The sequence below is a fragment of the Macaca nemestrina genome, unplaced genomic scaffold (assembly GCF_043159975.1).
Source record: "Macaca nemestrina isolate mMacNem1 unplaced genomic scaffold, mMacNem.hap1 Scaffold_60, whole genome shotgun sequence".
NCBI classification, from domain to species: domain Eukaryota; kingdom Metazoa; phylum Chordata; class Mammalia; order Primates; family Cercopithecidae; genus Macaca; species Macaca nemestrina.
Window position 1 is genome coordinate 168,815 of NW_027257767.1, and position 24,725 is coordinate 193,539.

Genomic DNA, 24,725 nt, shown 5'->3' on the forward strand with positions numbered 1-24,725 from the left:
TGTGATACAAAAGGCCTCTAGAACTTTTACATCTTGCAAAACTAAAACTCAATACACGTTAAGTAACAACTGCCCATTTTACCCTCTCTCCAGCCCTGGACAAACACCCTTCCACTTTCTGTTTCTGAGTTTGACTACTAAAGATATCTCATATAAGTGAAATCAGATAGTATAATGACTCTGTTACTGGCTTATTTCAGTTGACAGAATATTTTCAAAGTTTATTTTGAAATGTGACAAGATATCCTTTAATAATATTCCCTTGTGTGTATACAGCACTTTTAAAAATGTGTTTGTCCAGGGACATAAAGATTGTTTCTGCCTTTTGGTTTTTGTGAATAATGATACAACAAACATGGATATTCAAATGTTTTCCAGGTCAGGTGTTGAATATTTTGGATGTAGATTCAGAAGTGGGATTGCTGGATTATAGGATGCTTTCCTTTTTAATATTTTGAGGAGTATTCATAATATTTTTTAGCTACATTTTTTTCACATGGGTTTTAATTTCTTCACATCCTCAACAAACTTGATATTTCTTTTTAAAGTTGTAATGGCCAGTCTAATGGTTGTGAGGTGATTTTGTTGCATTTATCTACAAATTAGTAATTTTAAGCGTCCTTTCAAATGCTTTTTGCCATTTTTATGTATTTTTGGAGAAATGTCAGTTCAGTCTTTTGTCTATTTTTAAATCAAGTTATTCAACTTTTGTTGATTTTTAAGAATTATTTATGCTACATATTAACTCCCATCACATGTGGTTTGCAAATATTTTCACCCATTTCTTAAGTGACATTGTTACTCCACCAAATGTTTCCTTCGATGTGCAGAAATTTTGAAGTATAATGTAATACAATTTTTCTGTTCTGTGTTGCTCATGAATTTGATGTCATATCCAAGAAATCAGTACCAAGACCAATGTCATATCTTACCCCTGTTTTTTCTTCTAAGAGTTATATTATTTATATATTTTGAAGTTTAGCTATTTTGTTAAAAACTTCTTTTGTATATGGTACAAGGAAAGAATCCAACTTAAGTTTTTCAGTGTAGATATTCAGTTTTCAGCATCATTTATCTGTCTTTGTTTCAGTAGCACATTGCTTTTCTTCTTGTAGCTTCATTCTTGTAGTTTCATTCCATTTTGGTCAGAAGACATACATTGTATGATTTTGGTCTTCCTAAGTTTAATAAGACTTGTTATGTGTCTTACCAGAATGAAGAATATGGTGTATTCTGTTGTTTTTGACTGGAGAGTTCCGTACATGTCTGTTACGTCTAATTGGTCTATGGTAAGGTTTGGATGTTTGTCCTCTCCATATCTTGGTTGAAATGTGATCCCCAGTGTTAGAGGTGGGGTCTGGTGTGAGGTGTTCGGGTCATGGGAGAGAATCCCTCATGAATGAACTGGCACCATCCCCTTGGTGATGAGTGAGTTCTCACTCTTTTAGTTCCCACGAGAGCTAGTTGTTTAAGGGCATTCGGCACATCTGCCTTGAACATGCTCCCTCTTTCACCATGTGAAATGTTTGGTCCTCCTTTGCCTTCTGTCATGATTCTAAGGTTACTGAGACCCTCACCAAAAGCAGATGCTGTCACCATGCTTCTTTTATAGACTGCAGAACCATGAGTCAAATAAACCTCTTTATAAATTACTCCATCTCAGGTATTCATTCATAGTAATGTAAAATGGACTAATAGAATCTGTAATGTTATCCAGGTTTTCTTTTGTTTATCTTCTTTTTTTTTATTTCTCATTTATTTATTTACCTTACAAGTTGAAACTCTTCAATTAAAACTATTGTCTATGATTGGAGTAACCTCACACAGTAGAGTAGTCTATTGTAGTAAATGCCTACTCTGTTCTTGCCATGTTTTATCACTTTAATGTATAAGGCAACCATATGTGATGGGCACTATCATCACAGAAAACAAGTGGCAGACCTGGGACTTAAATCTATAAAGTGTTGCAAACACAAATCTTTTCAGACGTGGCTAATATAAATGACAAAATTAGGCCAAGAGTGAGGCAGTACGAACTGGTGAGGACTATTACTTTTCCTTTTTGTTTTTATAGATTTAAATTATGTTTAACAAGGGCAAATAAAACTTAAGAAACATAGTAATTTATGTTAGCAAAACAATCATTGAAATACTCAAACGTAAGAAAATAATGAATGGATTTTAAAATTTCAGAGAATTTAAGAAGGAACTTAGAAAAATACCTTTGATGTTCAGAATCACTTATAGGAAGAGTCAGAAAAGTAGAGAAAATGAAGACACATTTATGTCATAAAGAATACAGAGTGGACAATACAAGATTAGAAGTCAAGTTTTGGGAAGTACCACTAAAAGGTGTTTATTTTATTCCCTGATAAAACTATCTCCTTGGTGACATTACTTGAAACATAGGCTTTTCACACACAAAGACAGGGTATTTTGAGAGGTAAAGAAATAGGCTTTCCTATCAGACAAAGAAATGGAATATGGAAGAAATGTACTGAAAAGAGAATGCTTTTGTTTATCTTCTACCTGATCAGCATTTCTCTCCTTTAGTTATATTTTCTGATCAAATTTTAAAATAAATTTTAAAATAAATTTCTACAAAACAATGTAACATTGGGATTTTGATAGAGATTATTTTGAATTTGTTCACCACTGTGGGTTATACTGACATGTTAACAAAATTAAATTATTTGACCCTTGAGCAAGAGTATGTTGTAGAGTGTGTTTAGTTTTATACTTTCTATTCTGGTTTTTCTATTCATTACTGAAAATGGGATCTTGGTGTCTGCAGTTACTATGTTGTTGTACATTTCTTTCTTCATATCTGTCAATATTTGCTTCATATATTTGGGAGCCTGATTTTATAGTTACATATACATATAGATAGTTATAACAGTTACAAATTCCTAGTAAGTAGACTTATTTTACCATTATATAATATCAGTCTTTGCCTCTCGTTCTGGTTTTTGACTTAAAGTGTGTTTTCTCTAATATAATTATGACCACATGACCCATTCATGGTTACTATTTGCATGGATTTTTAAAATTCTGCTTCCAGCCTGTTTGACTGTTTAAAGTGAGTCTCTTGTAGATTGTGTATTTTATAATATTGTTTGTTTAGCCATTGTATTTCTTTAAGTAGTTTACACTGTTTTTATTGAAACAATTTCTTAAGAAATGAATGTACTACTACTATTTTGGTTCTTACTGTTTTCTCTTTTTCTTGTAGATAGGTTTTCCCTCATCTCCTGTTTGACTGCCTTCATTTTTGTTCTGTTGTTTTTTAGTGACAAGTTTTGATTATTTTGTCATTTTATTTTGCATACTTTCTATGAATATTTTCTTTGCGAGCACCTTGAATAATGGAGATTACATAAAACATCTTAATGTTATAACAATGTATTTTGATCTCATAACAACTTCAATCAAATATGAAAACTGTAGCTCTTTACACCCTTTAGTTTGTTATTAAATTCACAAGTTATTTTTTATTGTATATCTAGTAACAGATTTATACAAATTTATATATTTTTTCAAACTCTATAGCAGAATTTTAGTTTTATGCACCATCATTACGATAGTAAACAATTCTATATCTGTTTATATATTTACATTTAATGAAGAGCTTTATATTTTGAATATGGATTTATGATATTGTGTGGCATTACTTTGATTTTCAACATAGTGGATTCTTTCTAGCATTTTTTAAAGGCAAGGTCTCATTATGTTGCCCAGACTGGTCACGAACTCCTGGCCTCAAGCAATCCTCCTATATTGTCCTTCCAAATTTCTGGGATTATAGGCATGAGCTGCTAGTTGTGGCGCAGTTTTGCATTTCTTGTGGGAGTGTACTAGCAGTGATGAACACCCTTACATTTTGTTTATTTTGGAAAGTCTTTATTTTTCCCTTATTTTTGAAGTAACTTTCTAGATCAAGTATTCTTGGTTGATAGTGTTTTTATTTTCATCACGTTCAAATACGAGAAACTCTTGGCCCCTTTATTCTTCAAATAACCTTTGTATTTTTTTTTTTCCTATGTTACCCTTCTAGGAGTTTTTTCATGAATGTATTTTTCTACTTGCTGGTATCTGATAAGTTTCAAATTTCATGTTTTAATTTTGTTTTGAAATTTTGTATTTCTGTGTTTTGTGTTTTACAGTATGCTTCTTGACATCAGGTAATTCTTTTAGTTTTTATTTTATAATTTTTTTTGAGATGGAGTCTCACTCTGTCACCCAGGCTGCAGTGCTTTGATGTGATCTCAGCTCACTGCAAAATCTGCCTCCTGGGTTCAAGTGATTCTCCTGCCTCATTTTCCCAAGGAGCTGGTATTTCAGGTGTGCACCACTGTGCCCGGCTAATTTTTTTTTTTTCTTTTTGAGAAGGAGTTTCACTCTTGTTGCCCCGTCTAGCATGCAATGGTGTGATCTCAGCTCACCACAACCTCCGCCTCCCGGATTTAAGTGATTCTCCTGCCTCAGCCTCCTGTATAGCTGGGATTACAGGCACCTGCCACCACACCTGGCTAATTTTGTATTTTTTGTAGAGACAGGGTTGGTCAGGTTGGTCTCGAACACATGACTTCAGATGATCAGCCTGCCTTGGCCTCCCAAAGTGCTAGGATTACAGGCATGAGTCACGACACCTGGCCAATTTTTATATTTTTAGTAGAGATGGCGTTTCACCACTTTGGCCAGGCTGGTCTTGAACTTCTGACCTCAGGGGATCCTCCCATCTAGGCCTCCCAAAGTGCTGGGATTATAGGCATGAGCCATTGTGTCTAGCCATTTTATATTGTCATTTTGTAAGGCAATATTCAGCTCTACACTTTTAAGACAGTGTGGGGCAAAAGTCAAATATGAGTCAGCCATATGTCTGTTCCCAATATAATTATCTCTGTGTTTATTTGCTTGTGTAAATATTCCCCCTGTAGTGTCTATGACTTTTATATTCTGTTGTTTGGTTTTCAGTGGTTGTTTTATGCTGCTCAGATGAGTAATCATAGAAATTATCTTAATTTCAATATCTATTGGTCAACTTACATTATTTTTGTGTGGGAGAAACACCTGTGATTTGAAGATAATTTTTAAAAAGCATCATAGCTCTGTATCTCCTTTAGGTATTATTATTTATTTTTAATTATCAAAAACACATAACTTGAAATTTACAATCTGAAATATTTTTAAGCATTCAGTTAATCATGCCAAGTATATTCATATTGTTATGCAACATATCTCTAGAATGTTTTCGTCTTGCAAAACTAAATCGCAATACACGCTAAAGTGCTACCAATTTCCCCCACTGCCTGGTCCTCTACAAATACTACTGCTTTCTCTGTGTTTCTACGTCCTTTAGATACCTCATATAAATGGATTAATACAGTCTCTGTCTATTTGTGGTGGTCTTATTTCCTTTTGCATAATGCTGTCAAGATGTATCTTTGTTATAGCTGTTAGAATATTTTCTACTTTTTGAAAACTGAGTAATATCCCATTATTTTTATATTCTATATTATATTTATCCATTCATTTGCTGAGGGAACTTTGGGTTGCTCTCATCTATTGGCATTCATTAATAAATAACACTTCATGTGACTGTATATGTGACAGTTTATATTTGTGCTGTATTATATTTTATTGGTCTAGTTATTCATTCACCTTTATGCCCATACTAAACTGTTTTAATTACTATAGCTTTATAATGTCTTTTGAAATCAAGAACTGTGATACCGCCAACACAGTTCCTGCTTTTAAAGATGGTTGGTCACTTCACTGTGCCTTGAAATTCTATATGACTTTTTGGTTGCTGTCTCTATTTCTGCAAAAATGAAATTAGAATTTTAGAAGGAATTGCATTGAACCTGTAGATCACATTGGGCAGTGTGGGCATTTTCACAATATTAATTATACCAACTTTTGAAGAAGAGAATGCTTAAGCGAGTGTTTCCGTGTATTTGTGAATTTTTCACTTTTCTTCCAGTTATTGACTTACACTTTCAGTCCATTTTGGTTATACATCTGTAAAATTTCAATTAAAAAAAAACTTTTGACTTCTTTTGTGGCCTAACAAGTGCTCTGTTCAAGATAATTTTTATGAGCTGTTGAGAAGGGCATGTAACCTGATGTCATTGAGGTATGATTTCTCTACTCCGTAAGGCATACTTTTCTTCATCTGCTCTGGAGTCCTCTGCCCTCCTATCAATTTTTATTCATATTTTATTATTCATTACTGAAAGTGAGATATTGAAATATTCTTTTACCTATCTATTGCTTCAATTCTGTTAATATTTGCTTTATATGTAACCATGTGAGACAGACACACACCCAACCCCCTGTACACGAATACATGTATACATACATTTGTCATAGGTTCCCAGTGAATGAACCCCTTTCTTATTGTTTAATGTCCTTTTTTGTCTCTTGTGACTTTTAACCTAAAGTATATTTTATAAAATATGATAATTTTTGACTTAAGGTATATTTCATGTAATATAATCTTGACCTCTCCTGATCTCATTTGGTCAATATTTACAGAGGATAACTACTTCCATCCTGCCAGTTTTAGTCACTTTTCACCATTAGATATAAAGTGACTCTTGTAGACAAACAAAATTGGTTTTGGCTTCTGAATTATTATTATTATTATTATTATTATTATTATTTTGAGATGGAGTCTCACTCTGTCACCAAGCTGGAGTACAGTGGCACGATGTTGGCTCACTGCAAGTTCTGCCTTCCGGATTCAAGCAATTTTTCTGCCTCAGCCTCCCTAATAGCTGGGACTAGGACACGCACCACCACACGCAGCTAATTTTTGTATTTTTCATAGAGATGGGGTTTCACCATGTTGGCCAGGATGGGATCAATCTCTTGACCTCGTGATCCGCCTGCCTCAGCTTCCCAAAGTTCTGGGTTTATAGGTGTGAGCCATCATGCCAGGCCTCTAAATAATTTTCATAAACCTTTTCATTTGGTGTATGCCTTTTGATTTGGAACTTTATTTAATTACTATTTCAACAGATTTATGAAAAGGAAGTACTTACTATTGCCATTTTATTGTTTTGGTTTCTTTAGCTTTTTCTTCTCTCTTTCTGTTTTCCTTTTTGTCTTTTTGATATTCATGTTGATATGCTTTCACTGCTTTATTATTTTCTTTTGTGTATTTATATAGGCATTTTCTCTGTGGACCCCTTGGTGATTATATAAAACTCAAAGATACAACAGAATATTTTAATCTGGTAAAAAATAACTTGAGTTGTGTGCAAAAATTTTTCCTTATTATATTTGTCCTCAACTTTATGTTACAGATATCAATTTTATCTTATGTTAAATACACACTGACAGATATTTATGATTATTTTTATGCTTTTATCTTTAAAATTTTAGAGAATAATTAAAACGGTTTACAACATCATTATGCTAATGCTACAGAATTTTATTTTTGTGTACGTGCACGTATTTTCTAGATAATTATATGTTTTTATGTAATTATGTGTTGTTTTCTAGCATCATTTTTTTAAATGAAAGTGATTCCTTTCATTAGTTCTTATGAGGCAAGTATAGTGCTGATATACTTTGCAGCATTTGGTTTTATAGGAAGGTTATTATATTTTTCATTTGGTAGAAAAGTTTTGAAAGTTATGTTAGCATTGCTTGAAAGCTTTTTTGTCAGCAGTTTGACCATATGTCACAATTCCCTTCTGGTCTGCAAGGTTTTCATGGATAAATTCAATGGTCATACGAGCACACTTACAAATGACACATCACTTTTCACTTGCTCTCAATAGTCTCAGCTTGTCTGACTTTTAAAATCTTCTCTTGTATATGTGTCTTGTTATGAATTTCTTTGTGTGTACTCTAGTTGGAGTTTGTTGAGCTTGATTTTTTACATCCCTTTTTCTTAAATTTGAGAATTTCCCAGTCATTATTTCTTCTTGTAATTTTCACCTCCACAATTTGTTTCTTTGCTATTTTAACTTTTGTTGATAATCTCATTTCCCTGATTTTTGAGCATTATTCAGTTTATTTTGAATTTTTAAAATTATTTTATACATCTCCATGTTTTATGGTTGCTTTCTGTAATTTTTAATTTTTTTATTGGACCACGTTATCCTGATATTTTGTACACATTGTATTCCTTGGTTGATTTTTTTTTTAACAATAAAAAAAAAGCTATATGTCACAATCTTTATAATGTGGTTTCATCCTGACAGTCTGAAACCTATTGTCTGTGCTAGACATTCTGAGAGCCTCTCAAATCTGTGGTTAGGATATGTCTGGAATGGTGTGATTATTTTTCAGTTAAATTCCATGTTTCTTCTTAAAAGGCTGTAATCATTTCCTACACATTTGAACTGTCTGTAGTAGTGCAGTCTCTCTGTTGCTGTAACAATCATTTACCACTGATAGCAGCATACCCAAGCTGTCTTTCAGGTTTATCCCACCATTCTTTTCAGTAGCCTGTTTCACAGGAGACCAAAACCCATCTTTTGAAACATCTAAGCCAGAAGTAAGCATACGTTTGTGAAAATCATCTTTCTCTTTTGAGGAAGTGGCCAGGAGTTGGCAGTTTACTCCTAAAGGCACCATGCTGTATTGCAAAGGAGGAAAGGGTGCCTTGGGTAAATGTAACAAACTCCTTCCCCTTTTATGTGGCTTTTTGCATTGTCCTCAGCTGGGGGCCTGGAAACACTTAACTCATTTATAGAGTTCCCAAATAGGCATTTTAGTCAGTATGTTGTTGTTACATATATATGTCTATGAAGCTATTAGGGCCTATGGTATTTTGTTTTGCCATCTTGCTAACGTACTTGATACAATTTTATATGTTAGAGTTATATAGTATATTTATCAAAGTCTAGTTTTGGGGTAATTTATTATTTTTATGTTTTGCAGCTATGTATTCTCAATACACCAAAGAGCTTTGGCCAGAGAAAGGCCCAAAATATTCATTGCGAGAAGCACTACTGAGAAGATACAGAATATGTGGACATGGGAATTTACAATGTAGGAAAGGCTGTAGAAGTGTAAGTAAGGTGCAGAAAGGATGTTATAACAGACTTAACCAATCTTTGTCAACTACACATAGTAAAATATTTCAATGTAATAAATGTGTGAAAGTCTTTAGTAAATTGTCAGATTTAAATAGACATAAGATAAGACATACTGGAGAGAAACCTTTCAGATGTAAAGCATGTGGCAAATTTTTTCACATGTTCTCACTCCTAACTCAACATCAGAGAATCCACACTAGAGAGAGTCCCTACAAATGTGAAGAATATGGCAAAGCCTTTAACTGGCCCTCAAACCTTGTTAAACATGAGAGAATTCATACTGGAGAGAAACCCCACAAATGTGATGAATGTGGCAAAGGCTTTTTACAGTCTGCAAACCTTATTATACACAAGAGAATTCATACTGGAGAGTCACCCTACAAATGTGACGAGTGTGACAAAGCCTTTAAGTGCATCTCAGTCCTGACAAAACATAAGAGAATTCATACTGGAGAGAAGCCCTACAAATGTGAGGATTGTGGCAAAGCCTTTAAATGGTTCTCAACTTTTAGTAGCCATAAGAGAATTCATACTGGAGAGAAACCTTACATTTGTAAAGAATGTGGCAAAGCCTTTAAAGAGGCCTCATACCTTAGTGGACATAAGAAAATTCATACTGGAGAGAAACCCTACAAATGTGAAGAATGTGGCAAAGCCTTTATGTGGGTCTCATGCCTTACTAGACATATGAGGACTCATACTGGAGAGAAACCCTATAATTGTGATGAATGTGGCAAAGCCTTTAAATACTCCTCAAACCTTAATGCACATAAGAAAACTCATACTGGAGAGAAAGCCTACAAATGTGGAGAATGTGGGAAAGCCTTTAAGTATCGCTCAACCCTTAGTAAACATAAGAGAATTCATTGTGGAGGGAAACCCTACAAATGTGATGAATGTAGCAAAGCATTTAAGTCCACCTCAGACCTGACAAAACATAAGATAATTCATACTGGAGAGAAACCCTACAAATGTGAGGATTGTGGCAAAGCCTTTAAACGGTTCTCAATCCTTACTAGACATAAGAGAATTCATACTGGAGAGAAACTTTACATTTGTAAAGGGTGTGGCAAAGCCTTTAAACAGGCCTCAGTCCTTAATGGACATAAGAAAGTTCATACTGGAGAGAAACCCCACAAATGTGAAGAGTGTGGCAAAGCCTTTAAGTGGTTGTCATGCCTTACTAGACATAAGAGGAGTCACACTGAAGAGAAACCCTGTACTTGTGACGAATGTGGCAAAGCCTTTAAATACTCTTCAAACCTCAATGAACATAAGAAAATTCATACTGTAGAGAAACCCTACAAATGTGAAGAATGTGGGAAAGCCTTTAAGTGTCACTCATCTGTTACTGATCATAAGAGAATTCATACTGGAGAGAGACCCTACAAATGTAAAGAATGTGACAAAATCTTTAACTGGGCCTCCAGCCTTCTAAAGCATAAGAGAATTCATACTGGAAGGATATCTTAAAAATGTGAAGAATGTGGCAAAGCCTTTACATCTTGTTCAAGCCTTTCTAATCATAAGATACTTCATACTTGAGAGAAAGTCTAGAAACCTGAAAAATGTGACAGAGTTTTATCCAGAACTCAAACGCTTCTAAATATAAATCATAATGGAGAGAAACCCTAAAAATGTGAAGAATGTTACAAAGCCTTTAAATGTTTGTCACATATTACTGTACACTGTACATAGGAGCATTGATACTGGAGAGTGCCCCTACCAATACAAAGAAAGGGGTATTATATTTAGTCAGTGCTCACAGCTTATACTATATGAAAGCAATTATAGTTCAGAAATATTGTAAAAACACAAAGAATGTGGCAAAACATTTCTGTATAAATTCTACTCAACTTTAAATACTTCATACTTAATTAAAGCATTATACATGTAATTAAGACTTTTTAGAAAACATAAGCCTTTAAAGTGAACAAGAGTGTTGATTCTGAAGATAAATATTAAAACTGTAAAGACGGTGTAATCACCTCACTTTGATCACAGATATTTTTGTACACATATTTTATGCCAGAGGAAAACCCTGAAGATGCTTCGAAAACTTTATTAAACATCAGAAAATTTGTATTCAAGAGAAACACTATAAATATATTGAATGTGGAAGAACATTTTTTTCTTTGTCATTTATTATTTTTGTTGGGACAACATATATACATATGTACAAAATACCTACTGTCAGAATCCTCTTTTATAACTTCATTTGATTTATAAAAACGGGACAGCAAAATAACTTAGGTCACTAATACTGTACAAAAATAAAACTGATTAAACAATTCTAAAGATCAGCATCTTACAGTATTACAGATCATTTGTTGTGAAAGAACATCTCAGTCTATCCAGAGTACTGTGCTAAATCTATCTGAAACTGACAAACTAATCAGTTTCTGTAATACCAAATTCCACATAGAATTCTCAAAAGCAGCATGATGTGGAGCTAAACTTTAGACTTTAAAACTTTAAGCCAGGGCATCATTCCACAATGGTGAAAGGCTATTTTATTGCCTAACCAAGGAGTGGAGATATATTAACTCTAAAACTATTAAATTTTCCAGAATATGACAACTACTTACAGTATTAGATAAAACAGCTTTTCTTTCTTGTTAAACACCTGCAATAGTCTTTCATAAATTCAGCTAGGTTAAAAAAGTAAAGAAAAATCACTATCCTGCATTTGAATTTTCATAAGTTATATCCATGGTCTTTTTAATATAAAAAGTAATTGTTTCATAGTTTTAGTGTTCAACGAACTCAGTAGTCCTATTTGAACCGTATCTTTATATAGTAAATCTAATTTGAATGCTGTTTCCTGTTTTGTGATGTTTTAAAACAGAATTTAATTACAAAGAATAAAAAGTCTTGAGTTCATATGTTACATAACTATAACATATAAGAGCATATCAAATGTATGTTTGTCAATAACTTGAAAAGGCAAATAACAACGTTTTGGGGAAGCAAATTGTACATTTTTTAAAAACAAGTTGATGCATTTATATCCATCTAAGTGCTGGACAAGGCCACATATAGATTTACTCCTGAAACTATATAGACTGTCTTTCACTGACTTTGCTTTGCTTTCTTTCATTTCTTTGAGGGAAAGATGACTTTACAAGTTCAACCCCAAACTCTTCACTCACTAAAAGGCAGCATGCAGAATTTCATAAGCAGAACCATTCTGTGAGCTGAGTAAGAAATAGGCAGCCTAACATATTTCGTATGAAAGAACAGATGCCCTTAAAACTTATTTTGGACACAAAAATTAAAATTTGGTTTAAAAATAAGTGTTTCTAAAATCTGAAACAGAGGTAGAAAGTGTTTGTTAGTGGAAACACATTTGTTTAAAAACCACAGCTTAGATGAAATCAGACAGACAAAATGTCTGCATTTAGGCATTTGACAGAATCAGTGTTGAATATAGAAAAGAAAACAAAGCTAAAATTATTACATAAATTGTTTTTATGTAATTTTAAAAGGAGATTAATGTTGAAGAGGTGTATTTACATTCAAAGTGTACCTTTTTCCATCGAACTGTAGAATTCTCCATTGAATTTTAGAATTTTTGAAAAGCAAATGTTGATCCAATTCAAATTTTAAATACCTTCATGCTTTTCCTTGATACCTGTTGTTCATGTAATAGCACTGAGTCAACAACTGTTGCTGCATCAGAGCTATGAGGGTTTTTTTTTTTTTTTTTTGTATTAGATGGGCATCATTCATAAATTATTCCGTGGATGAGTGAGGACAGTGAAATGCAAGATCTCTGATGAAAATATAAATGGAGAAGTTCTTTTTGGTTGAGTTAAGCCTGGTAAGAGATGCATGAGGTGGATGTTTAGAGTAATATTCATCTGCATTTTAATGAAAAGGAAACATTTTAAATGTTTGTAGTAAACAGTTTTACCAATTGCAGTTTTATGTAATAAAATGAAGTTAGTGTTGTAACACTTTTTTTTGAGATTATGTGTGAGCCTAATTTGTTTTAAATTCAAATTGTGTTTAATGTATTAAGACTATAATGCATGTAATGAAGTGTTATCTTGCCACCAACATTAAATTGTCCTCTTACTCAAGGATATAAAATATGGTAACAATATATTATTTGGTAACATAGTGAAATGACATATCCAGTAATCCCTGTTCCCAGTGACTTTACACATAACTTAAAGAACTTTGCTCCCATAGATTGTATTTTATTTTTATTTAAAGTTATGTTTAATTTTTGTGAGTATGTAGATGTATATGTTTATGAGCATATATGGAATATTTTGATACAGTCATTACATGTGTAGTGATCTCATTAGAGTAAAGGAGATAGCTATTATCTCAAGCATGTACCCTTTGTGTTACAAATAATCTAATTATACTTCTTATTTTTTAAATGTACAACTAAATTTTTAAGGATTACATGATTATTATGATCACAATGAAAACTTGTAGGAGTTCAAATAAAATCTATATATTTTTGAGTCCTGAATGACTATTAACAAAATTTTGTCCTGTATTTTTATTTGAACATGTGTCCTCTTTCCCTACAAACATATAACATATACAGATTTTTAGTTTTGATTTACATAGAGTTAAATGTACAAAGCCCTTACTCTAAAGATAATCTTTAGATGTAAGGGAATTATGAGGCAAGTAATTGGGTTCATGTGCGTGTGTGTGTACCTATTTTGAAAAGAAAAGAATATTGAAAGAAAACAATTTTTGTAGGGTTGGTAATTTACTAGAAAACTAATAGTGTGATTTGGCCATGTGTCCCCACCGAAACCTCATGTCGAATTGTAATCCCAAGTGTTGGAGGAGAGACCTGGAGGGAGGTGATTGAATCATGGGGACCTACATTCACCTTGCTGTTCTCATGATAGTGAGTGAGTTCTCATGAGATCTTTTTAAAAAGAGTGTGGCACTCTAACCTTGTCTTTCTCTTTTTCCTCCTCTGGCCATGTAAGTTGTGCCTCCTTCCCGTTTGTCGTCTGCCATGATTGTAAGTTTCCTGAGGCCTCCCCAGCCATGTGTTCTGTACAACCTGCGGAACTATGAGTCAATTAAACCTCTTTTCTTTATAAATTACTCAATCTCGGGTAGTATTTTATAGCAATGTAAAAGTGGACTAGTACAACTAGCAACTTCACAGATTCTGAAAACAAATCTGTATTCTCTGATTTGTATTGAACTTATTTTTGTAAAATATTATGGCTCATGATTCAGAATCTCCCCATGCAAATTCTGTCTTTATTTGCCTGCCACTCATGCTAGAATCATAATTGTTTTGTTTCTTGTAATATTTTTGCTTCATGAAGTATTCTTTATATGAACTGGTCAGGGATTATAAAAATAATTTTTATGAAATTTAGAAGTGCACAGAAAATAATTTTTAGAGCAAGTAATACCACATTGATTATATTATTTTTCACTGTCTTATGAGCTACAGTGGGCCATGAAGATATCCATTAAAAACAAACATTAAAATATAAAATGTGGCCTAAAAGTATCAAAAGAAGAGAGGGAGAACCTCACAGCAAAGCCCACATTAGAGCTGGGTGTAGCCCAGCAGTTGTTGCTGGACTTTCCTGTGGGTGAAAGAAGCTTAGGGTGGGTCCCTCTACTGTTGTTCACTGCTGATGGGTGCAGGAAGAGCTGCTTGGTGTCTCAGGACTTTTGCCTACCTGGTCTTGGCTCTGCTAAGAGTTTCTTTCCAGTGGGGAAGTTGTGCCCCCAGCCCATGTCCACCCCTCATGGGGAGCCATGCTCAGTGTCTGGGGATGAGGACCGTCAGTCCACTAACTGGGGGTCCACCTGGCCTGTGCACATGGCTGCCTCCCAGGCCCAGGCCCACAACCACTGGCAACCCTTGACCAGTCATTCTCAGCCAAGTCCCCACATCATGGTGTGCCCATGTCACAGGGCTCAGGAGTCCCCCAGGACACAATTGCTCACTCATAGAATCCTGCCTCAAAGTCTCAGGTTCTCATGTAAGGCAGGATGATGAGGGGGCAACCAAGCCTTTGACTTGTCCTGCATCTGAACTGGGCACAGTTCTTTCTGCTCCATGTATGTTACCTCATCAAATAGCAGCCCCATGCTGGAGGTAGGCACAGGGAGGTTAAGCAACTTGCCCAAGGTCACACAGCCAGGAAATTGACCAGTTAGGATTTGAACCTGGGTTGCCTGGCTCTGGAAACCTAAGGTCCCTGAGAACTCCGTTATGGTATAAGTGTGGCACCTCCCAGGCCCCCAGCTCTCACTCCGTCAGGCCCTGCTTGCCTCTCAAACACCCCTAAGACCAGATCACAGGGTTGACTCCAGGCATTGAACCAACACTGCACCCTACAGGCTGGGTCCACTGGTTTCTTCCCTGGGCTTGGGACTTAACCAGCTGCATGTAGCTGCTTGGAAGGCTCTGGCAACTGAAACCCTCCAGTTCCAGTGCACTCATCACCACCCCCGACCTGATTGTTCCTGTGACCTTGTTCAGCTTGACTCAGATGACGCCATCTAACACAAGGTAGCTCCCCATGCTGATCAGCCCCGAGAGGCCCTCCCCTGCTCCCCACCTCCACCATTGGTCTCTCTCCCCCAATATCTTCAAGTTCTCAAGGTTGCAAACTTTTCTGCCTGTTCCCAGTCCTAGCCGCTAGATGGCACGTCCCAGCACTTGTCTGTAATCATCCCTCACCTCTCTGACAGATTCTTGGGTTCATGTCCTCTCCAAGGACCCTTCCTTGCAGCATTTCTGGAAGCAACATTTGAACTGCAAGCTTGCTATAGACACAGGACAACAGGCAACCTCTCACTTCTCACCAACTCACTGATTTCTGCCTCAAAATCAGCCATTTTCAGTTGTTGCAGATTTTTATCTGTATTTAACTTCAGATTTTAAAAGTACATAATTATATCTTATGTAAACATATGTAGTGCCTTACATTTAAAGCTTTTCTATTGCATTTGTGCTGTTGGAAAATAGAGTTGTAACCCTCTTAACACACACACTTGGCAGTCTAGTTACTTCCCAACAGGGTTTCTACTGTTATGAATGCGTAAATAATGTTCACACCCCAGCCATGTGCAGAACTGTGGTTTCATTTTCTCTTAAGTAACCTTTTTTTGCCTGCATTAACAAATGTTTTGTTATTTTATTTGCAACAATTTCTAGGCAGCTGCCACTCATTAAGTTCTACCTATTGTAAAGAGACAAAATTTCTCTGAAAATGGGCTACTGGGTTCTGTTTCTTTCATTGGCTTATTTCTCTTGGATGCATTTTTGTGTTTTCTTCACTGTGTTCTGGTTGCTCTCTAGTTCTTATGCTAACCAGAACACGTTGGGGAGTGAGACGGACAGCTATTAATCATTCCACTGAGAAACAGGCAGGAATCAGGACTGTCAACCTACCTGTAGGCCACAGGGCAGTCAGTGGCTGTCTTGGGACTTGCTTTTGCCATCAACCAGGGGATTCTTGGGCCTTGCTTGGGTTTGCATTTCTTGTCCTGGTTTTTCCTTTTGTCCATGTCCTTTATTTCCTAGAGCACATCCTCTTGTAGCTTTCTGAGAAATGGTTCATGGGAGTTAAATTTTGAAACATTTTTATCTTTGAAATTGTCTGTGTGCAACAAACACTACTGATGGTGTGTTTGAACATTGGTGCCTAGATTGGAAATTCTTAATCCTCAGGATTTTGAAGGTGTTGGTTCATTGTCATCAATATTCTGGTTGCTGTTACGTGTAAAGCCATTTTTATTCCTGGTCCTGTGTATATGGTCTGCTTTGTTTTCCTCACTGGAAGCTTCTGAATGCATCTCTTTTCCTCAGTGTTATGACACATTATGGTGCTATGTCCTGGTGTGGGTTAATCCTCATTACTTGGGCTGAGTATGTCTGTACTCTTTCTCAGTTTTTTTTTTTTTGCTCTCCCTTTTTGGTCAGCTGCAGGACTCCTGCATCCATCTTCCAATTTTATCCCATTTTCCATCTCTCAGAGGAGGCTGAGCAGTGCATTTGGGGAGAGTGTGGGCTCCTGGGTTGGATTCCAGTTCTGCCAGTCACTCTGTGTAGGACCTTTGGAAAATCATTTCAACTGCTTTTGCCTCAGTTTTCTCATCTATAAAAGGAGATTCATAGACAGAAATAGAGTTATTTGAGATTAAATGGAATTGATTCATAATAATGATGATGAAGATGATGATGATGATTTTAAATGGGTCTCCTTTAAAGTAGTCTCTTAATAGGCATTTGGGTATTACCAAGAACCCAAAAGAGAGAGGCTCTGGAGGGGGGCAGCTTGGCTCTGTCCTCACATGTCACTGCCAGCAGCTGGGCCCATACAGAATGCCCACCTGGAGGTTCCTGTTCCTGCAGCAGCAGCCCAGGCTGGTCCCCACTTCCCAGCCACCTAGCCATCCCCCTGTGATGCATCTCCCTTCCTGAGCAGCTGTGTTTGGCAGAGACTTACTCGTGGGCATGCTTCTGTCTGGGTGCTTTTGTTGGAATCACATACCCACGTATGTTAATGTAGGTGAAACACAGGGTCAGAGGCTAAGCGCTAGTCCTAGGGCTGCTGAATGACTTTGGATAGGTAACTTCCCAGCTGGCCTCAGTTTCCCACTCATAACAGAAGCCTGGCCTTGTTGACCCCAAAGTGTCTCTCACCTCCACATCTTGGATTAGGTGCACTTGAGACCATGTTCCCGGCCAACGGAACCTCTGTAACCAGTGGCCCCTCCAAGTGTTGACATTCCCATCCCCTGCACCACATTCCTTCATTATGAGCTTCTATCCCCAAGCTGACCACAAATTTTAATTGGAGACAAATCTAATATATTTCTCCCCTTAGTCCCACCATAACCCAGTCCAGAGCCATCCTGGACACAGGCTGTCATGGCTTCTGATGTGCTTGGCTCCTCTCTCTAACTTGGCAGGACACCATCCTTGAAAGCCCTTGCCTTATTATCTTTGAAATAATCTGTATTAGTCCATTTTCACAGTGCTGTAAAGAACTACTGGAGACTGGGAAATTGATAAGGAAAAGAGTTTTAATTGAGTCACAGTTCTACATGGCTGGGGAGGCCTCGGGAGACTTACACTCATGGCAGAAGGGGAAGCAGGCGTGTCTTACATGGCAGCAGGTGGGAGAGAGTGAGTGTGTGTAGTAGGAACTGTGAAACACTTATAAAACCATCAGATCTCAAGAAAACTCACTCACTATCATGAAAACAGCATGGGGGAAAGTACACCCATTATCTGATCACATCCCACCAGGTCCTGCCCTTGACACATGGAGTTCTGGGGATTACAATTCAATATGAGATTTGGGTGGGGACATAGAGCCAAATCATATCACAGCCCAAAGATGTAGGCGCTCATGCTGGCTGTGGCCAATTAAAACATGCAAGGGCACTGGCCCTCCTGGCTTGGCCCAGCCCGGCCTCCCTCCCTGGCTCTGAGGGACCATTGAACCTGGAGTTCAGAATTGGATCAATCACAAGTGCTGGGTTGGTCATGGAGCAGAGTGTGTTGACCTGTTGGGCACCTTCCTGGGACCACTGGCCTCCAGGGGCCAGCAGGAGGGAGTGACCCAGACCCTGGCAGGAGGAGCCCCAACAGTATGCAGCTCTATCACCAGTGAATGTCTGTCACCAGCAGGAGCTCACTGGCCTTGATGCAGTCTTCGAGGGCCTCACTTTGTCCAGGATGTCCACCTCCACAACCCTGAGGACATCAGTGATGGGAACCACTTATTTCGATTTGGTGGCACAATTCCAACCTCAGGGAAAAATCTAATTATGTGGGGAGGGCTTGAGAATAAAATACACATCATGTGTGCATGCAAGTGTGTGATACCCTGCACAGTGTCTACAGGAAGCTCTGAGAATAACAGTATTTCCTGAGGGCTTGTGGTGGCTGCCACACCCTCTTTAGCCCTTCTACCCCCCATGGTGCTATGCAGCATCTCATGGCTGATGCTGGGCTCGGCTGGGCTTCTGGGCAGAGACCACCCATTACACAGGCACCTTGGGCTTCCCCACACTGTCTGGAGTTCCTGCAATCTTAATTTAAAAGATAAAAGTGACTCATTAAATAAAGAAATAACTGCTTGTTACTTAAAAAAATCAATGCACCTTTTTATGAATAAATCCACACATCAGGACACTGTTCTTTGTCAAGCATATGTACCCTTTGGTTGCCAATGACCCCTGTACAGAGAGGTAAGCTGCGTGGGATTTGTTGCCAGCGCAGGGGCACCAAAACTTCACCACCAAGCTTGTCCAGTTCCCTCTTCATTCCTGTCTTTCAGGAGATAGGGTCCCTCCTCCCTACTGACTTCAGAGGACATCTGGCTGCTGGGGCCCTCTGCTGAGGGGTGCTGTGGGGCCGTGGGGCTCTGCTTCAGTGCCTGAGGCCCACCTCCTTGCTCACTAGTATGACAGCCTCCAGGGGAATTTCCATCACAACCAGAAGAGGAGTCCCCCAGGCGGTCTTTCTAGGGAGTCCCCCTCAGATGCCCTGTCCTCCACTACCCCCTGGAGAAGAGACCCCAGGATGCTGGTTGTTCCTGGACAGGCTTCCCTCTGTCCTGCCCCAGGCTGGCTGCCTGCCCTGGATGGCATCCTAGGGAGCAGGGCCAGGTCAGAGTACCCAGGACTGAACACCGTGTCCCCAGCAACAAGAACAGCTGAGGGGCTCAGGGAGCAGGGGGACTGAGAGCTGAACACAGGCTGAGCACATCAGTGTGTATTACTATGTGTGCAGGTCTGTGTGTGCTTTAGTATTGGCATGCATGTCAGTGTATGTTAGTGTGTGCACACGGTTCTGTGTGTTAGTGTGTGCATGTGGTACTGTGTGTATGTTAGTGTGTGCACACGGTTCTGTGTGTTAGCGTGTGCATGTGGTACCGTGTGTATGTTCGTGTGTGCCCATGGTTCTGTGTGTGTGTTAGTGTGTGCATGTGGTACTGTGTGTATGTTAGTGTGTGGATGTAGTACTGTGTGTATGTTAGTGTGTGCACATGGTTCTGTGTGTAAGTGTGTGCACATGGTTCTGTGTGTGTGTTAGTGTGGGCATGCATCAGTATGTCTGTTAGTGTTTGCACACATGTCAGTCCATGTGGCATTTGGGGTTTCCTGTGGGACCCCTCCTGGCACAGACTGGCTTTGGAGCTCTGCCCAGTGCTCCTTGCTGTGGCTTCTGTCAGAAGGAATATGAGTAAAAGCCATCACCAGAAGATGCCTGAAATCATAATCTGGCCCGAGCAAAAATGTAATGGCCACAGAAAAAGCTTTTTAATTTTTCTCTTAAGATTTGGCAAGTATTTTGTTAGTAAAATGTGCTCATGCATTTCTGTAAACATACAGGTAGGATTGGTCTTCCATGGCCTTCTAGTCATGGGCTCTCAGCTCCTATAGGCAGCGGGTCAGGGCTGGCCTGGGCTGTGGGGAGGGCCCAGGAGCCTTGTTGAGTCAGCTCCTCACATACCCTGCTCTTGCAGGACTGCTGCTTGTGTGCTGTGCTCCCGCTGGCATGGCGCACATGGTCAAAGCTTCCTAGTAGACACCACCCACTCACCCCCAAGAAGCCCCATGAAGGGCAGCTGGTCTCACATTAGGGAGTCTTTGTCCAGAGGGAGGGGAGTACCTAGTGTGCTGAGTGCTCCTACATTACCCAGGAGGAGAAACCACATTGATGGGGCATGGAGGGGGCAGATTTCAGCCCTGCCCATCACATCACACACACTAGGGCTCCTTCTGTATCCCAGAAAGAAGCACCTAGGTACTCACCCCGACTGTGTCACCAGCCCCAGCCCCCTGATCCCCAGCCCCGCCCTGTCACACTTTCAGATCTTCAGACACACACTCTCCAGCCTCACTGCAGGTTGGGATGGAGTGGGCCCCCTTTTCCTCCCTCTGCAGAGTCCTCATAGATGAGGCTGGATGGCCCCAAACAGGCCACCACATAGTCACCATGAATGGGACAACTAGAAGGATAGGGGACACAGAATTCACGTTGTGTGGCTGGCAGGCTGGAGTTCATTTTCCCAGGAAACGTATATTTTGCAAATCAGGGAGGGTGGACTGAATCCAAACGCGAGCACTGTACCTCAGCATGGTGGGCAGCAAGCCACAGCGCCACGCCTCACCCAGTCATCCCACTGTGTCAGGCTCACCACGGGCTGTCCTGCTGCTGAGAGGCCAGCATAACCAAGGGATAGTGACAGAGCCCCTCACTCACCCCATCCTAAGCCTCTAACCACAGAGAAATCCCCCTCCCTGCAGTGTTAGAATTTTTTAAAAATTGAATTCATTAAGAATTTTCCTGCACATACAACAAAAAGGCCCCCAAACAACCAAAGTGAAATAAAGTTAAACAAGTGAAAACCACAACCACCACCCTAAAATAGTCTTGTGGAGTCCGCCAAGCACCTGGTGCCCCACGCCATATGTTTTTGTAATATTTTCAAAGTTAAGCTGTTTTCTACTCTTTGTCTTAAAGGGGGCCCTCAAATTGTACACAATGAAGGCCCACAAACCCTGGCCCTGCCCTGGTGAGGGGAATTCTCACTTGTCTTAGGTCCCCATGGCATGACTTAAGTAATCTGTTTCCTTGGCCAGGAGCAGGGAGAAATCAGAGGAACAGGAAAAGGTTCAGTTCCTGGGTGAGGCTGCAGCCTCAGGATCCCGGGTCCCGTGGCTGCAGGTCCCTCATCCTTGGAAATTAAAGTGGCATTCTGAGTAGAAAAGACACTGCTTGGTCTTCCCCCACCCACAGAGTCAGGAGCAGGTGACAAGGGTGCAGGGCCCTGGCCTCTGTTCCAGAGACCTGGTTTCATTGGTCAGGGGCACTGCTCACAGCCTCTGAGCAGCACCAGGCGGTGTGGGCGCCAGGGAGTTGCAGCTTCTGTTTCTGATAGAGGCCTGGGGACCAAGATTGAATGGATTAGCTAAGACGGTGTAAAAAAAAAATTGATCTGTGACCTATGATTTATGGCCTCTGCTCCCTCTGGCCTTTTGGCAGTGAGGGCTGGCCAGGAAATGGGACTGGACAGTTGCCTGCCCTCCTGTGTTGGAGAGTGGGTGGCAAACAGCTAGAGAAGTCCAGGCCTGCAGCTTGCCCTTATATGAAAACAAGCACATCGCAAGACAGGATCATTAACATAAAACATTTACAAAATTAAGCTCATGTAGGGTCATCTATCAAGTTTCAAACACTTCCAAGGATTGAATTTATAAAGATAATGTGTTCTGATCATGTAGAATTAAGTTAAAAATTAAAACAAATAGATAACCAGAATAAAAATATTTCAAGTTTGGGAATTAGGAAAACTTTTTTAAATAAAATATATGTCGAAGAAAAGAGGCACACTGGAAATAAAAATATTTTAAATTTAATGACAATAAAAATATATTATACCAATATGTGTAATATGAAGTCAGACGTTTTTGAAGTAGACTTATACTACAAATGGTGATAAAGAAGAAAGCCTGAAACTCACTTATCTGCAGTTTTCTCAAGAAGTTAATTTGAAAACCTCAAAGTAAGAAGAAAGTCATAAAGATAAGAAATTGATTAAATAGAAAACAATCCTATAACTGTTAAAAAAAATAATAACCGGGGAAGGTGATTTTGGTCTCAGGGTTTTTAAGCAGTCCCCCAGTTACGGAGGATTCAGGAACCACAGAAAAAGGACACGATGCGACGCAGCCCAAGCAGAGCCACGGAGACAGGCGATCCAGAAGGTGGGGCGAGTCGAAAATGAAAGCGATGCAGTATGAGACCCACATTGTTTTCAGGAGACGTCACTCACACACACACACACACACACACACACGGAAACATACATCACTTGCAACATTCCCATAGCAACACACAGCCCAGCAGCTTCTGAGACTGAGCGGTACTGCTCTGCCACGAAGCCCTACCAGGGAGAGCAGCCCCAGAAAACAGGTGAGCTGTACCTAGAAATGACAGGGGGAAACCCTCAAGGAGACTCACCCCCACACGGTCTAGGCAGGTCTGACGCCTCCCGCAGGTCCTTTGGATCCTCAGGGATTTCACGCTGTTATTTCTGAAGCTCGGCTGGCTCGCCATTGCCATCTGCTAGGATTGTGGGACTATCACGTGGATCCTTCAAAGAAGACAGGCGAGAGTCCACCGCGGACGCACGTGCACAAACGTCTCCTCCGCCAAGCCACGGATACTTGTCGCCAGGCAGCAGTGGCAGTCACTGTGACGCGAGCCTTCCCTCACCACACGCACATGGGGGCCCAGAGACTGGCGCATGCGCATTCGCGAGGCAGCCTCGGGAGCTGAACTGTCAGGGCTGTCAGCCTGCCTAAGCAGCGGAAAATGGGACAGGCCGAGCCAGCCTGGTCTCGGGGAAAAGGCTGCCTGCGACAACCACTGCGGGACCCTAAAAGTCTTGACCATAGGGCCTCCTCCGGCCATCTCCGTGGCCGGGTCCTGCTAAAGGGGGAGGAGTTTGAAGAATGTGAGGTGGGCGCTGGAAACCGCTCTTCGGGTTCCGTTGCCGAAAGAGGCTGTGTGCAGGAATTGGGTCCCATGGGGATGGGAATACAGTCTGGTGAGTTGATGAGGAGTCTCTGGGTGATTGAATCATCCCTGATACCCCTTAGGCGGGTGTCACTGACAGATAGCCGGGCCCTTGAGCTCATTGCCTCCCTTTATCCTGGGCCTCCCAGACGCTCGTGCTTCTCAGCACAACTTTTTTGGGAATGGCAGGGACCGAGACAAAAACAAGGGCAATCTGGTACCGGGTCTTTGAAGTGGAAATGGTAACCCACAAGAGCAAATGAAGATGAGAGAGTGTCTCAGAGGCCGTCTGGGGTTGATCGCAAGCCTGAGGAGCATGTCCAGGAGTGCCGGTGAGGGTCACCGTGGACCACCCACGGAAGATAAGGAAAATCAGTGCTCGCCTAAGAGAACCAGAGGCCCTGTGCCGGAGTCCAAGCCACATTCAAAGACTCCTGCCAGAAGACCCAAGAGCCTCCTGCAACGTGAAAACCACCCCAGTCCCCACAACTAGACCACTACCCACAACCAGGAGTGCAGCCAGCCACTCCAATGTCCCTTTTGTTCCCTAAAATCTCTGGCAGCCAGAGTTCCATGGGGAGAGTTAGGAGTCAACTAAAAGCATAATTACTAAGTCACAACAATTGTGGACAGCAAAAAGTTTTAGGATAGCCACTATTAATAAGCCAAAATTAAATAGAAATTTTTATTACTTCTGTTCCATACAAGAATTTTACAGAACAATTATAATTATGTATAATGTACACTAAGAAATATTACATTAAGCTTCCCATAACTTTGGAATATATAGTAATAACATATTTTTACAAATAGAGCACAAAAATTCTAACACCATTTCATATTTGACAATGCTTCCTCTATGATTTATATATTATATAAATTAAATATGTCATTTTTGGACTTTAGGAGAACTAATATCTAAAAGTTGAATCAGGTAAGAAAAAGAGACAATTTATAATATGATTATGGAAAGTTTGTCAAATATCAAAGGTTTAAATCATTTTATAAAATAGAATTCTAGGTTACCATAAGTCATCCATTTAGCCAAAACAACTCAAAACTTTTTAAAGGCAAAAACCTACACTCATTAATAGAGGGAAAACTTAGCTTTC

At 39.4% G+C, this 24,725-nt stretch overlaps 1 long non-coding RNA gene across 4 annotated transcripts in view; it reads right to left on the bottom strand.

The window, feature by feature from the left end:
• LOC139361552 (uncharacterized) overlaps positions 1–23,197 on the bottom strand; it is a 41,303-nt gene extending 18,106 nt beyond the window's left edge. For 2 of the 4 annotated variants that reach the window (XR_011619115.1, XR_011619114.1), the window contains exons 1-2: positions 13,988–14,078; positions 11,645–11,707 (exon numbers count right to left, since the gene is read on the bottom strand). This is a non-coding gene — a long non-coding RNA (uncharacterized lncRNA). Of the gene's footprint in view, positions 1–11,644; positions 11,708–13,987; positions 14,079–16,464; positions 17,171–23,055 lie in introns of those variants that run through there. The other 2 variants (XR_011619113.1, XR_011619116.1) reach the window with 2 other exon arrangements.
• Between the last annotated feature and the right edge of the window lie 1,528 nt (positions 23,198–24,725).